This window comes from Phoca vitulina, unplaced genomic scaffold, assembly GCF_004348235.1.
Source record: "Phoca vitulina isolate PV1807 unplaced genomic scaffold, GSC_HSeal_1.0 scaffold62, whole genome shotgun sequence".
Lineage (NCBI taxonomy): Eukaryota > Metazoa > Chordata > Mammalia > Carnivora > Phocidae > Phoca > Phoca vitulina.
In genome coordinates, this window is record NW_022589765.1 from 7,102,399 (window position 1) to 7,119,297 (window position 16,899).

The 16,899-nt window shown below is 48.3% G+C and overlaps 1 long non-coding RNA gene across 2 annotated transcripts in view; it reads right to left on the reverse strand.

Moving 5' to 3' along the window:
- Positions 1 to 234: 234 nt before the first annotated feature.
- The window catches only part of LOC116623912, a 35,333-nt gene continuing 18,668 nt past the window's right edge, over positions 235 to 16,899 (reverse strand). For both annotated transcript variants that reach the window (XR_004297796.1, XR_004297795.1), the window contains exon 4: positions 235 to 396. This is a non-coding gene — a long non-coding RNA (uncharacterized LOC116623912). The remainder of the gene's footprint in view (positions 397 to 16,899) is intronic.

The window sequence follows — 16,899 nt, forward strand, 5'->3', positions numbered from 1 at the left end:
AAGGAAGGAGGGAAGGAGGAAGGAAGGAAGGAGGGAAGGAGGAAGGAAGGAAGGAGGGAAGGAGGAAGGAAGAAAGGAAAGAAGGAGGGAAGAAACGAACTCAACAGAGGAAATGGGTAAGTGCAAAACAAGACAAAAAACTAGCTCTCTGCTCTCCTGCAAAACCTGCTTTTAGGGTCTGGCACCACGCTGTAGTCAACACTGCAGGTCCTCGTCACTGTCACTTACCAGGACCGGTATGTGCCCGGGTTGGTAACTCACTTCAAGTACCCTCTCACCATGAACCAGCAACACCGTTCTTCACCTCATCCTCCTGCCTTAGCTGCCTCACAACTTCCAAATCCGGATCGATGCGGTCATCCAGCACGGCTGTTCCCACCTCCAGGCTGCTGCGCCCTGGGGGAGGACAGAACACAGTGATATAGACAGGAGCGTCTCGAAAAGAGTGGTCTCTGAAATATTACGCAGCAGTTCAGTGCACGAGAGATCGATACGTGCCAATATGGAAAAACATTCAAGGCGTGTTACATAGAAAAGTAAGCGATATCACACCCCTAGCGTGGCTATCATCAGAAGGGTAGACACTGACAAGCGTTTGTGCCGATGCGGAGCAGCTGGGACCTTCGGAGACTGCTGGCGGGGGTGTAAAATGACTGGAGGTTACAGTGACTTCGGAAGACAGTCCAGCAGTTCTTCAAAATGTCAACCATAGATTATCACATGGCCTGGCAATTCCACTCCTAGGTAGACGCTCAAGGGACATGAGAATGTGTGTCCATACAGACACTTGTCATCGAGTGTCCGTAACGATGTTATTCATAATAGCCAAAAGCAGGAAACAACCCAGTGTCCACCAACTGATAAATGGCTAAACCCAGTGTGGTCTATACATACAATAGAATATTACTTGGCAATAAAAAGAAAGGACATTCTGGTTTATGCTACCACATAAAGGACCCTTGAAAACATGGTGCTCAGTGAAAGAAGCTGTTCACAAAAGACCACAGAGGATATGCTCCCGTTTATATGAAAGCCCAGAAGAGGCAAATCTGTAGAAACAGAAAGGAGATCAGTGGTCGCTCCGGATTGGGGGGAGGGGGCAGGTGATAAGGGAGTGATCCTTCTAAAGGAAACAGGGTTTCTTCCCGAGGCGATGAAAACGTTCTAAAAATGGACTATGGCAGTGGTTGCACAGATCTGTGAATATACTACAAAACCACTGAATTGTACACTTTAAATGTGTGAATTGTATGGTATGTGAATTGTAGCTCAATAAAGCTGTTATTTTTTTTTAAGAAAGCAAGTGAAAGAATAATGCATGTACTATGAGCTCATTTATATAAAAACCAAAAAAACTGCATATGCATGTAATATAAACATTTGTGAATGTATGTAAATACATAGAAGATGATTTGGAAGGATACCCACCCATCTGTTAGCATTGGTTACTTCTGGAGAGGGAAGCGGGGCTGGCTTCTGTAACATCACACTTCTCTGTTCCTCCTCCTACCACTCTGGTTGTTTCTTCAAGTCACTTTTGTAGGCATTCCTTCCTCTGCCCACCCCCTTTAGAATCTCCTTTTACTCTTCAGGCTCTCCTTGAAGTGATGCTAAGACCATAACCTTTCCCGTGGCCTCAGCAACCTCCACCCTGGCTGGAGGATGGCTCACTCATTCCGCAAATATTCACCGAGCACCTGCCAGGTACTGGGCTAGGACCTTTGATTCCTTCCTCCCCCTCCTCTCCCACCCCTCATCCCACGAATTCCACCAGTCTGATCCCTGATTAACATGTCCATCTCTCGCTCCTCCTTCTCTCCTTGGCCTTGGCCTCCCATGTAATCCCAGCCACTGTTGTCTCTCCTGGATCAAGGCAACAGTCTCCTCCCTGGTCTCCCAGCTTGTAAAGGCCATTCTCCACACAACAGCCAGAGCCAACTTTTAAAAATGGAAATCATGCCATATCCGTCTCCCTGCTTCAAAACCCTCCAAGAGCTTTCAGTTGCACTGTGTATAATATCTAAGCTCTTTACTTTGACCTAATAAGATAGAGCCATTGCCTAAATCTCTAATCTTAGCCCATCTTGTTATCCTCATTTGCTAGGCTCCTATAATTTCTCCCCTCTTGAGGGTCTTTGCACCTGCCTAAAATGTTCTCCCATCATCCACGTCTCAGCTCCAATGTCAGCTCCTCAGAGAGGCCTTCCCTGGTCATCCCGACTAAGTAGGCCCTGACCTTGGTCAGTGTCTCATCACGTCACCCTGTTTTATTATCTCCCTTACTATCATCTGAAATCATGTTTCATTTATCAGTTTATTACACGTCTTCCCCACCCCTCAAATACAAACTCCATGAGCGTGGTGCCTCTCTGTTCCTTGCTCCTACTGAATCTCTAGCATTCGGCACAGTACCTAGCAGGTGCTTGATGAATATTTGCAGAATGAATGAGTCAGGGAATGGATGCTTGAAGCCACGGGAAATGTATGGTCTTAGCATCACTTCAAGGAGAGCCTGAAGAGTAAAAGGAGATTCTAAAGGGGTGGGCAGAGGAAGGGATGCCTACAAAAGTGACCTGAAGAAACAACCAGAGCATGTGACCTCTAGGTTTTGGGGCTTGAGCAACTAGATAGATGGTGGGTACCATTCACTACGACTGGAAGACTGAGGGAGGAGTGAGTGGGGGTGGGGATGGATTTAAGAATAGGGGTTTGCACATATTAAATTTGAGATGTGTGTTAGTCATCCAGCTGGAGATCCTAAGTAGCTGGCTGTATATAGAAGTCTAGACATTAGTCAGGTGGTCAGGGCTAGAGATGGAAGTTTGAAAACAAATTCATCAGCCTAAAGACGGCATGGAAAACAATGGGAATCACCTCGGAAGAAAGTGGAGAAAGAGAAATAAGAGGGCCTGACACAGAGTTCTAAGGTCTTCCGCATTTGTGCCCCTAATCCTAACCTCTTTCTTCCCTGAGTTCCAGAACCACTACCAGACTGTCTTCATAAACCCAATGTGTCCCGAAATGACCACATAGACGTCTGCTCTCCAAAAGTGGTCCTCCTTCCGTATCCTCTATCCCTTCTTCATCAGTGGATCGGATCTCTTAACATCTCCAGTGCCATTCCCCACCTTTCCGTCCCTGCAATAGGTCCTTCAGTCCCTCGATCTCATCATCTCATGCCTGGAATACCACAATCGTCTCTTAGCCCGTAGCTCTGCCGCCAGTCTTGCCCCTCACTGCTGCCACCGGGGTCCCTTTAAAGTGCCCCGATCGTGGTACCAGCATACAGTAATCACATCAGCCAATATTTATCAAGTGCTCATCAGTGCCAAGTAAGTCCGTAAGTGCTTTACATGTATTGATTCTTTACAACAACCTGAAAGATCGGTACTATTATTATGCCCCACTGACAAATAAGGAAATAGAGACAGAGAGGGTTGAATAACTTGCCCAAGGTCACACAGCTAGTAAGTAGTGGATACAAGCCCAGAGTCTGTGCTTGTAAGCACTAGTCTCTCAGTATAGATTCAGTAAATAAATGCCTGTTCAACGGATGGGAAATGGGGCCTGTGGGGCCTGTGACTTTTTTCATGTTATTATTCTGACCTTGACTATTTCATCCTTTCTTTCATTTTCAAATCTCATTTCATGCAAAGCTCAGACACAATAAAGTTCCAAAATCAAATAACGGATCTTCTGCCGGGGCGCTCAAGGGAGTCAATCGGGGCACAGGCCATTATCCTCACGCCTCGAAGCACTGGCAAGGTAGGGCTGATTTATCGGTGTCCGGTGACTAGGGCCAAGGCACAGGAAAATAAGATGTCATAAGGTAAACATCATGACACCTTGACACAAGGCGTCGCCCCCGCAACCATTTCCGGGGAGCTCCGTGGATGCCAGGCACCTGGTGACGAGGTCCACACGCACTCAGTGCCTCCGGTAGCCCTCTGCGCGGTCAGCGCGGCTCTGCTCTCCATCTCCCAGGTGGGACAACGGGCTCACAGAGGGGACGTAACTTGTCCCAGGCTGCAGAGGTAGTCAGCGGCCAACCAACCGGGACGAATGCCAGGGGCGGCCGTGAACCGCCGTGGCAGCTGGCTTCCGGTCGCCTGGGGTCCCCCCCCGTGAGAGAGCAGCGACAAAGCCCACTTCCCGCCTGACGGGGCGTTTTCTAGGACAGCGCGCTCTCTCTGATGCGGCCGAAGCCTTCTCTCCGCTCTGCCAGTTGGGCACCTCACTTCAGGGTCCTGGGGCAACTCGGAGACATACGCTAAGGTAATAACTTTCACGATTGCCCCCCCACCCCGTCCCCATCGTTCACCTCCTTGGCAATGTCACCCTTTCCATCCGCTGCCTGCAGTTTGTCCTCAGCCCCATCCCGTCGGCCCCCTCCTCTCTCTGGTTCTGGGAATGCGGAGCTCCGGTGGTGGTTCACTCTCATGCTGCCTCCCACCCGGATGATTGGGGGGGCGGGAGGGACAGCCCCTTTGGGGCCACAAGGCTGGAAGGTCCCCGAGAAGCAGAGACCCCGGCCACACCCCGCCTCACCACCTGCTGCCGGCTCCGCTCTCCTGAGGGAGGCCTCGCCCTAACCCGGGCCCAGCTGGTGGCCACTAGGACTCCAATATGATTTTGGAGCTGGTAAAAAAGACCCAGAACCTTTTTTTAAAATCCCAAGTTACCCGATGTAAATGAAAAGTGATAGGATGCTAGAAGGCAGGCAGGTTATTATCTGCTCTGCACACAGGGATGAGGGGGGAAGAAAGGAGACAAAGTACCCCCAGGGATAGCGGAGCTAACCAAGATACACTCACTCACCCGTGGTCATGGAGGATGGACGTGGCGGGTTATTAAAGCCAGCCGATAATCCAAAAGGCACTCAAATACATGATGTGACCCATCCACGCCCTTCCTCGGAACCCCGGCAGATTTATGCCTCTAATTAACTTTTCTCAGCTTGACATTAAAACGAGTATATATTTTCCAAGCTGAATCCGGCCAATGGCTAGAGGAGGCGGGCAAGAGCGTGCGGACTGGGAAGGGTAAAGAGTCTACAATGATCGAGTCACCATAGAAAATCTCCGTGTGGGTATTTGAGAGTCACCTGTACACACTGTCCAAAGAGGGGTTCCGCCTGTCAAGGTGACTAAAGAGTTGAGCCCCCCAAGACTTTTCCTGGAGGCCAACACCAAAGGTATACTAAAGAGTCAAGCCTGGGGTCTCCAGCTGAATGTCTCTCAGTCCATAATGAGTCCAGGCACATGGTATAAGGTGGCCAAAATCAGAGACACCCCCCCCCCCCCGATGATTTCCAGAAGATTCTGAGGCAGAAGAAACTTCGATGCAGTTTGTGCCACTTAACAATGAGCTGTGGCAGGGAAAGGCAGGCTGGGCAGGCTCTGCCCCCCTCCCTGTGCCTGGGATGTGTGGGGCACACTATCTCTGAGAACACAGCTGTATGATGGGGACAGTAAGCAACACTCAGGGTTCTGACGCAGTCATGCTCCAAGTGCTTAGAGCAGAGTGATAATGGAGCATGGGAAGGACCAGGGGGCAGAAGACAGAATCCACGTTCCTGAAAGCAAGAGTACTCGCTGGAGACATGTATTGGTTTCTGTCTTCCCTCTGAAGGGGAGAAAGTAGGTCAACACACTCAAAGAACTGTGACCAGGAACAGTGGGTCTGAGAGGGAGTCATTCGCTGAGCCCCTGCCAAGATGAAGCAGTGAGAGATACGCCTTTTATTTTAGGCCATTTGGCTGAGGTCACTTGGCTTCGGGAAAAACTCAGGCTGTTGACCCCCTGGTGTGTGTTCCCTGCAGGCCCTGGGACCTGGGTGCAGGGGGAGGCTTGCATTTTGAAACCAACATCTAAATGCTTGGCAGGCGTGAGCTGGCAAGCACAGGAATGTTTATGAGCAAACTGTGTGCCTACTTTGGCGCTCAGACAAGGTGGACAAGGCTCGGGGCAGCTTGGCTAAATATAGACAGCACAGGGGGGCCTAAGAAGCAGGAGAGCGAGGTTTCATTTCCAGGTCTCGTAGTTAACCTTGGGGCAAACTCCCCGAGTGTCTTTCTTCCATATACTGATTTGTTCTTAGGAAGGCAGGGTTCTTGAATAAGCCTTTCCCGGGCCTGGAGAAGGGTTCATGCTGGGTCTACTGTGTTTTCTTGCCTCGTCTTCCCTCAGAAGATCCAAGTCTGGGGAAGAGACTGGTTGAGAGCCGGTGGAAGGGGATGCAGCTGATACGGGACGAAGTCACGGTGACCCACTGGGAGCCGCAAGTCCTCCTGGACTAACCAAGGGTGTTCCTACCCAGAGCCAGAAGGAGGCTACCTGACCCCTGGCATGAAGGCTGAGGTGGCAGCGAAGGATACAGAAGCGCCCAGTCAGAGCTCCTGCTGCCTAACGCACGGCTCTCAGGCAAGCAGTGTGAAATGCAAGAATTTAGGGAAGGCAGTTTTAGCAGAAAATTCAGAAAGCAGGGCGCCTGGGTGGCTCTGTCGGTGCGGTGTTGGCTCAGATCGTGATCACGGGGTCCTGGGATCGAGCCCCGCGTGGGGCTCCCTGCTCAGCGGGAAGCCTGCTTCTCCCTCTCCCACTTGCCCTGCTTGTGTTCCCTCTCTCGCTGTCTCTCTCTCTCTCAAATAAATAAATAAAATCTAAAAAAAAAAAAAGAACATTCAGAAAGCAGACAGTTCCTGCCCTTTGTCACTGTCCACATGCCCTTCCTGTCCTCAGCCAGATTCCACTTGTACAGAAGCAAGGAACCCAGACCAAGGCAGCTGCTTGCCAGTCTGTAGTTAGGTGGCAGTGTTCTGAGGAAAAACCTGGACTAGTCAGGGAGCCCGAGAAGCCGAGCCCAAGGAAACGATTTAGTATTTCCTGCCTCAAGACTCTTGGCCCTACTCCCATTCCTGGACACTTCCACTAGAAGTCAGAGAGCGTTTCCCTGTGTGGCAGGAATATCTGGCAGGAGCTCCTCTTGTTTTCTGGTTGCAATATTGATAAGTGTGCCTTTTATAAAATTTCGACCGTAAAGGAAAATATAAAGTAGAAAATAAGAATCACTCTACTCCCACCACCTAAATATTAGTACTGTTAACAGCCTTTCTGGAAATGCAAGTATCCAGGCCTGGATTCAGGCCCTGGCCCTGTTGCTTGGGTAAGTTACAGAACCTTTCTGAACCTCAGTTTTCTCATCTGCAAAATGAGATACTACTCACTAAATAAAATGAGATACTACTAGACTAAATAAATTACTCTACCCAAGTGTTGCAAGGAAGAGAGAATTCAGGTAAAGAGGTTTAAGAGTCCCCAGCAAATAGTAAGTGATCAATAAATGTCGGCCACCACCATCATCATCATCACCATTCTATGTGTCTATGTTCCAAACCATCATCTTGATAGCCGCATACTATTTCATTTGGGGATGTTACTACTTCCCCACTGGTCAACATTCCTCCTGCTTCCAAGACGTCGCTATTACAAACCTGCTGTAACAACATCCTTGCACGTTTATTTTCTTGAACATCTCCGATCATTTCCTCAACATAAAATTCCTAGAACTCAGTTCACAGGGTAAAAAACAAGTGTGAATATTTTTAAGGCCCTTGTTCTGGACCACAAAATGGCTTACTAGAAAAATCGTACTCATTTACATGGCTACCAGCAGGGCACGTAAGTACCCGTCTCTTCATATTTTCGCCAACACTGAATAATAACATCTTTTTAAGTCTTTGCCAATTTGATAGGGGGAAAAATGGTGTTTTGTTTTCATTCGTATGATTTTGATTATAAGAAATGATACATGTTTTATGCTCTCTGTTAAACTTATACAAGAACTCACTTGTTCCCAGAGACAAAAATCCATAACAAAGTCTTAAGAGATGCTAAAATGAAAACACACAGGGACATCTACACAAAAATAATTCACATTTGAGTAGTTGATATGCTCATTTTTTAACCATTTTTAATTGCAAACTATAACATATAGAAAACCGTAGATCTTGATAAGGGTATTATAAAGTAAATACCTTTTTATAATCATCTACATCAAGAAATAGAACTTCACCAGCTGCTTCAGAAGCCTGATGCATATAGCCCAATCCTAAAATTAACCACTAGGCTGATTTTTATGGTAATCTCTTCCTTGCTTTTGTTTATAGTTTTATATCACCCAAATTACCACTTTTAATGCTGCAGTTTAGTTTTGCATTTTTAAAATATTTTAAAAGTCTCGGGGTGCCTGGGTGCCTCAGTCATTAAGCGTCTGCCTCTGGCTCGGGTCATGATCCCAGGGTCCTGGGATCGAGCCCCGCATTGGGCTCCCTACTCGACCAGGAGCCTGCTTCTCCCTCTCCCACTCCCCCTGCTTGTGTTCCCTCTCTGTGTCTCTCTCTGTCAAATAAATAAATAAAATCTTTTTAAAAAATAATAAAATAAAATATTTTAAAAGTCTCTTTCATGCTGCAGTTTAGTTTTGCCTTTTTAAAATATTTTAAGTCTCTTTGAATTTAGTAACTGATACACCGGTAATAAAAATTACACTGGACTATAATAGCATAAAACTTAAAGAAGCAGATGCTCGTTTTTTTTAATGGTGCTTTACAAACACATAAAACATAAACAATTTTCCCCAGGCATATGACTAAATAAATTACTCCGCCTCAAACTTGGCATGTCACTTTGATACAGTTATGTGTATTGGTTCGGTTTTGAAGCAATGCCTCCCATGCCCGTATAATTTTAACATTTTCCATTCAAGCTTCAATGTCGGTTACGAGTCAGGATTTTGATTTTCTTTTTTTTTTAAGATTTTATTTATTTGATAGAGAGGGAGAGAGAGAGAGCACAAGCAGGGGGAGCGGCAGGCAGAGGGAGCGGGAGAAGCAGGCTCCCCGCTGAGCAGGGAGCCCGATGTGGGTCTCAATCCCAGGACGCTGGGGGATCATGACCTGAGCCAAAGGCAGATGCTTAACTGTCTGAGCCACCCAGGCGCCCCAGGATTCTGATTTTCAACCTTTTTTTTTTTTCTCAACCGATTAGATAGAACAGATTCTTAGTTGCAAACTACAGAATCCACTCTGACTAGTTTAAGCAGAACAGAAATTTATTAAACAATATCAGACCGTCCACAGGATCTCTCGAGACCCACACGGCCAGGCTCTGAAGAAGCCAGAGGCCCGGGGCAAGCATAGTTGGGGCTGCTCCTCTGGCAAAGACACCTGCCTCTACCCTGGGTAAGACCTCAGCTCCCATGATCTTTGTCTTCCATTTGGAATTTCCAGGCTGCCGGCGCCTCCCCTCAAACAGCCCCTCGAAGCCAGTCAAAGAGAACGCTGGGCTGGATAGACGTCAGCTGTGTGAGGTTGCCCATCGGTTGCTAGTGTCTCCTGCCCAGGACGCTGACCTGTCCTATGTTGGATACCAGAAAGCATGGAAGTTTTCTGTAGATTTCGCTTTTTCCTACTCAACTCTTCAGTAGAATGTAAACCTTTAAGGGCAGAGACCAGTTCGTAATCACATGCTGATTACTGATTAATTACTTACTGCGTTCATCAACAAATATTCCTGAATCCCTACTCTGAATTTGGCATGGTGCCAGGGGCTAGAGCTACTACTGTGGGCAAGACAAAAAAAAAAAGGAGGGTCTTCTCTCATGAGCTTCCATTCTAGGCAGTGTTGCATGACAACAAATACATAAATCAATAATCATGATTTCAGATGAGGGGAGGGGCAAGGCTGCCTTAGATAGGGTGCTCAGAGAAGGTCTCCGTGAGGGAATGACAGTGGAAGTAAAACGTAAAGCATTTGAGGGGCACCTGGGTGGCACTCCTGGTTTCAGCTCAGGTCATAATCTCAGGGTCATGAGATAGAGCCCCACATCGGGGCTCCATGCTCAGCGTGGAGTCTGCTTGCGACTCTCTCCCCCTCTGCCCCTCCCCCCCCTTAAATAAATAAATAAATAAATAAATCTTTAAAAAAAAAAACGTAAAGCGTTTGAAGGGTTAGGGGAAGAACAGTCCTGGAAGAAGGCAGATCACGTGAGGAGGAAACCGATCCACTCACTGGTATGAGGTTAGAGCATGATGAGTGAGCAGCGGACTACAAGGTTTGAATTTTAATCCAAGCCTGTCGAGAAGCCATCGGAGGTTGTGAATAGCGGTGACATCTCTGGTATTACACTCTGAAGGATCACTCTGGGTGGTGAGTGGGGAACAGGCCATCAGGGAGACAAACAGAAACACTTAGAAGGCGAGTAATCCAGATGAAAGCTGATGGTGCTCTAGACGAGGGTGGCTGAGAGAATGAGAGGTAGTCACATCTGGGATGCGTCTCAGAGTTAGAGCCATTGGGAATCCCTGACTGGATGTGGGAGGTGAGCAGAAGAGAGTCAAGGATCACAGCCTGACTCGGGCGCTTGAGCAACAGTGCGAACGATGCTGACAGTTCCTGAGACGGAGAAGAGCAGGCTAAGGGATTCGAGTGCAGATTCTGACGGGTGGGGGTGCCAACGCTTATGGGACCGGACATGGCAGGTAGATGGTGAAATATACGTGAGTCTTGAGCTCAGAGGGGAGCTCAGGTCTGGCGTGACTCTGTGCCAAGAGGATCTTCTGAGAGGATATGGGAAATGGAGAAGACACAGCTTAGAAGAGAACATTAATGCAGAAGGTCTTGTTGATCACTCCTTGCATGTCCCCAGGGGAGCCTCGAATCATAAGTGACCCTGGACCCACCCCTGGGAGCATGGCCCTCAGAAGGTTCTCTATGTCTCTGACTGATGATGTTGTTTTGTATGCCCAGAGCAATGGCACAAGTTGTACCAGCTCATGAGGACCTCTCAGAATTGTCTAACAAGATCCACGATGTACCTGGTTTCGATGCTGGAATCCTGAGCTGTGTTGCATAGAAGCCTCAGACCCTGAGGCTTGAGCAGGCTCTCCTGGGCAGAGACATGTCACAGGTGTCCCTGTAGTTTGCTGCTAGTTGCTGCTGGGTCGCCCTCGATGGGGAAGAACCTGAAAGCCCGGGCCTGGCTGAGGCCTACATTTTCCAGCTGCCTATCTCTGAATCCTTCGCTGTGAAAACCTGAGCTGCGAATAAAACCTGCTGTTGTGGCTTGTGAGTCCTTCTAGTGACTCGCCCAACTTGGAGCGGTTGTGGGACCCTCGAAACACAGCCATCGCCCTCAGAGGGCTTAAGTTTCAGCCAGAGAGGAGAAAGGAACGAGCGTGAAGCAAACAGGACGATAGAGCTCGGTCCGCCTGAGGATAGGGACTAAGCCTTTCTTCATCTGTGTATGCCCCCAAAGAGGGCTGGGTAAGTGGGAGTCCTCAGGAAAAGTGTGCTGAACTTAGCGGAAGAGGTGGGACTTGCTGGATGGGCGGGATTTCTCATAAGCTAAGAGGAGAAGGAGGGCATGCCAATTGGAGGAAACAACTTGATGGAGGCCCAAAAGCAAGAACAGGTAGGGTTTGTTTGAAGAAAGCTGTCCTCTTCATCTCCCTACTCCACAATGCCTGGCTCAGTTGCCCAACAGTGGGCACTGAATACAGTCGGTCACTTGCTGGGTATCCGTGTCCAAGCCTGCTGCCTCACCCTCCGCAGGCGCTCCCCTGCTTTTTCTGGGCACGGCTGAGTACGAGAGGTGATGGTACGGCATATTCCTTCTGTGCCCCCCCCATCACTTGCTAGAGAGCAAACTGAGGCTGAGCGGTCGAGCGGCCAATCTCACTGTGTCACGGACGGGGAGCTGGGCTCCTCTCCCTGTGACTCCGTGATTGAAATTCCAGATGGGACTACACTAACTATTCATCCTGAATTCCAGACGGCAGTTCCAAAGTCAAAACCGCCAGCATTTACGCTTCTCTAAACAATCTTTCCCTATTCCCAGGGCAGCCTCCAAAAGAAATCGGTTAACAACGACTTCACCCAAAGCGAGGCTCCCGTGAAGGGGGACATGGGTACCAAGGGAAAAAAGAGAAGACACTCTCGGGGATGGACCAAGAGGTTTCTGTCTGTCTGAAAAGGAAAGAGGATGGAAGGTTTCGTGCTTAGAGCTTAGGCGTCCTCTCCTAGAAGCATCGCCCCCTCCTGCTCAGGCAGATGGCTACGAGATCTAAGATCACACAGCGGTCCCGGCTGATGCGGGACCACAGCGTGGTCGGCTTGAGTCCCTGCACGGTGCTCGACCCCATTTTAGTGCCCTGCTTAGTAGTCCTACCGCCCGAAGAATCATCCCCCCACCCACCGATGGTGGGTGCAGTGCAGTTCCCAATTAGCCACCAGCCCTCGCTGGAGCACGTTAAGGGCCAGAACAGGGAAAGCGGGAAGGGCGGCAAAAGGCCGAGCCAAGGCATTACAATTCCAAGGGCTAAGTGAGACCTGCTTCCGACAGCTCTATGGGCTCAGCAGCCTCGCTGTTTCTTTCTTTGCTCTGAGCCAAGTCAAGCATACTGTGTGTCACAGGATGGATGGGGGCTCGGGGAGAACAGCGAGCCAAACAGACCTTCCTGCTGGCACAAGGGTGAGGCCAGACTCTTAAATGACCAGCAAAAGGCGGGAGGCGGGGGGGGGGGGGGGGGGGGGGGGGGTGTGATTGCCCTCGCACGTGACAGCCGCCCGCAAGCCCCCGCCCAACCAGCGTCACCTCCCGGCCAAGGCCTGCCGGTTCACGGGGCAGCGGGGCAGAAAGCCCAGAGGCCACGCGAACGCGACCAGCGGCCTCCGTGCCCTGCCCCGCTCTCCACCTCAGAGCCGGTGATGAATAGGCTGGGCTGGTTCCCGCCACAAGGGGGCTGGCAGGCAGCGACTTCTTTAAGGACTGAAGTCACTTCCTGTCGGGGACCCCAGGCCCTCGGCTGCGCTCCCACACAGCTCAGGCTTCCTGGGAGGGTCCCAGGCCGGAGCCTGGGCCAATCACAGAAATGTGGGAAAGTAACTCCGGGCAGTTGAGGGAGGCTGCCCAGGAGGTCTGAAAGGGGACACCTCTGTGCGGACCAAATCAGAGAATGAATGACTCCCGCCCCCTCGGGCATTCATTCTGCCTCAGTGCCTGAATCTCTCTCACAAAATGCGTGTTAGTTTCAGTCCCTCTCGGGACTTCCAGATCCTTACTCTAAAAAAAAAAGGCATTATAATGTCATGACAGTAAATACCTCATAATTCTGGTTGAGGCGAGGTAGGGCAGAGTTAGAAGTAACTGGATTTGTGCAGATAAGGGAATCTTATCCTTTAAACTCCCAGAATTTTTAAACAGTATTTTTGATGACATGAAATATATACGTATATATTACATGATTCCCAGATTTCTTAACTCACTCAAATCTTTTTCTCGGCTAACTCAGGGTAATCAGAAGCAACATCTTGTATTGTGCTATACTATTTTGTTTTTCTGTCCCTTTTCAGGATATCGGGCCTTCAGTGGGCACGTCCCTTGTCAGTTTGTCTGAGCTTCTCCCCACCCCACCCCCATCCCCCACTCCAACATCTCTTCCTGTTGCTTTCTAATCTGTACAGCGGCGAGGAAACCAGATTACAGAACTGTTTAGAGCTAGTTGCAATTATAAACAAGGTACTAGAAAAGGCCTAGGGAATAAAGTGTGTGGCTTTAGTGCTATCTCTGTGTGTTTGAGGGAGTTTGTAGCTCTTTTCTCCTTCCAGAATTGGGGCAAATTACCAGAGAAGAGAAGGTGCCAGAAGCCTGGCCTAGGGTTAAGTGTTGTGCTACTGAATATCTGCCTGGGATCAGGCCAGGCCTCAAAATTCCCTGTCCCCACACCAACTCCCTGGCTCGGACAGCTCTGAGTGACAGAAAATTGGGAAGAATAGCTAAGAATAAACATGAGGCCATGCCAGATTCTTCTTTCAGGAAATCAAGTGCTGACAAAGCAGGGGCAACACTGGCTTGGGAGATCTGCTCTAACTTCCAACAGAGGAGCATCTCTGCATTGTTCCCAGAAACGTGAAGCGCTGAGGAAATGAAAAAGGTGACTTCTCGAGCTTAGACAGATCCTTAGGGAAACCCAATGGCATTTAAAAAAAAATGCACTGATCAATTGTTTAAGTGCACAATACCCTATTGTTAACTCTTGGCACTATGCCCTACAGCAGATATCTGGCACTTACTCATCTTGTATAACTGTAACTTTATGCCCATTGAGCGACACCCCCCATCCCTGTGCCCCCCATCTCCTGATAACCACCACCCTACTGTCTGCTTCTATATCTTTGACTATTTTAGACACCTCAAGTATAAGGAATGGTGCAGCATTTGTCCGGTGACCAGCTTATTTCACTTAGGATAATGTCTTCTAGGTCCATCCATAACTCACCAAATTATATATATTTATTATTTCCAGGTTTTTTTGTATACCAATTATACCTCAATGGAGCTAGGGGGGAAATGATAAATAAGCCATGGGTTCTACCTTCAAGAAAAAAAAAAAAAAGGCACTTATCAGAAGGAAGCCAAACAAGGTGATTTTTGAAGTTTCCTAACTGTAGCAATACTTGAGATCTTTCCTAAAAGTCTTGGGAGAAAAGCGACACATGCAACTTACAAGGCGATAGCAATAGCCATCGTGTGTTCCATATTTTCACAATTCAGAAACCACTTTCATAGCCACTGCTTCATTTGACAAGCTGCAGAGAAGGCCATTCTGCCTCCCATCCTCAGCCACCCCTTACTTGAAGAAGCAACACTTGAAAATGTTCGTTATTGACAGCGAAATCCCCACTGTGTCCACATTCTCTGTAGGGAAGGATTACCACCAGGTATTGCTGGGAGAGCTGGGCCAGGCCCCAAAGGCCCAGCTATGCGCAGGATAAAAAAGGAGGATGGCCTAGATGCTGGGGTCCCTGCCCTCTGGGGACTCCTAACCCCAGAGTTCTGCATCTGCCAGGCCATTAACCCCCACATATTGCAGAGAAGGCTCCCTCAGCCTGTCCAGTATCATTGTTAGCCCAAGCTGGAAGTAATAAGGCAGAACCCACAGGTTATCATTTTGTTATTTTGGGCTGGACATCCACCAACCAGCAGGATGATGATAGTGGAAAATGTTATTGATCATCTCTGAACCTTGATTTGACATTTGTAAAACAGGAAGGGTAAAACTCGTCCTCACCTAGTTTCCAGATATTTGGAGAAGACAAATGAAGTATCACAGTGGAATATTTTCATTTTTAAGGTGAATTTCTTTGAAGTCCTTGGAGTGATCACATAAGTCTGAGAGATTCTAACTGGCATTAAAGTTAAACATCCTCCACCACTTCGAAGTTTTACTAGAAATCATATGTAACATCTCCAACCAGAGATACGGAAAAGGGGAAAAAGCTTAGGATTTGATGTTGGGGGTGAGGAGGGACCTTAAGGAGGAAAGTGGCGATCATAGCAGAGATATGAAATAGGAAGAGGAAGACGTGAAAGTGTCAAATTGAAGAATCAAAATTGTATTACGGCAAAAGAAAAGGGAAATGTAAACAGCAACCCTCAAACGATGTTTTCACAACTAGATTTATTTTTTTAAAGATTTTTATTTATTTATTGAGAGAGAGAGTGATAGAGAGAGAGCATGAGAGGGGGAGAGTCAGAGCTAGAAGCAGACTCCCCACTGAGCAGGGAGCCCGATGCGGGACTCGATCCCGGGACTCCAGGATCATGACCTGAGCTGAAGGCAGTCGCTTAAACAACTGAGCCACCCAGGCGCCCCACAACTAGATTTAAAGATTACGTAAAGGAGGGGCATGGGTGGCTCAGTCGGTTAAGTGGCTGCCTTTGGCTCAGGTCATGGTCCCAGGGTCCTGGGATCGAGCCCCGCATCGGGTTCTCTGCTCAGCGGGAAGCCTGCTTCTCCCTCTCCCTCTGCCCTTGCTTGTGTTCCCTCTCTCGCTGTCTCTCTCTCTCTCTCTCTGTCAAATAAATAAATAAAATCTTTAAAAAATAATATAAATAAAAATAAAGATTACGTAAAGGAACTTTTTAAAGCAGTGCCAGCTAAAATAACTGAGACACAATTAAGAACACATTATAAAGGACATAAGGCTGAATTGTGTGAAATAAATTTAAATGGGAAACTCCAACCCAAGTGACTGCTGTACGTGGATCTTAGAAATCTTTGAACCATAATGAGTTTGGCAGTGATTCTATAAAGCGGATGTGATTTATATTTATGAACTGACATCTGGCTGAGTCTCGCCCCGATTCAAGAAAACGAGACCCACACAGAGTATAGCAATGAAGCCAAAGAGGGAAAGTGAAAACGGATCATCATCATCTCCTTGAGATACAGCCCTTCCTGAACCCCACCTCCTTACATTTCTGCCCCTCCCACCCTTCTTCACCAACCTGCTCATCAGCCAGCCAGCCACTCTGTGCATAGCTTACTTACAGCTGGTTCAGGGCCTACCCTTCAGAAGGGTACCTACGCCAGAGGCGCAGAAGCTGAGCTGCAGGTCTGGCTGATCTGCGCTCCTTGGGTTCATCTACACTGAGTCCACCCACTCCTTTCCTGTGCAAGACACGAAAGGCCCTAAGAGCAAAATGACTGCCTTAATTTGCTCATGCCTGAGATTCAAAGGGAAAACGACAGAAGTAAATTGTTGTAAGGGCTCGGCAACCCTACCCACCAAGTACCATAGGATTTATATATGTATGTATACGTACGTAAATATATATATTATATACATATAAATACACACACATACACACACACTCTAGTATACTCCAGTGGTTATGGTTCAGGTAAACACTGAATCACGTCAGGAACAACCAACCACTTTTTACCTCTCAGGTCCTTCTGGGAATTTGGTCTCCACTTCCAGCGAGAAATCTGGAAATGGCTCCACCTTCCCTCTCCCAGTGATACTCCTGGACACGGGGGGGGGGGGGGGGGGG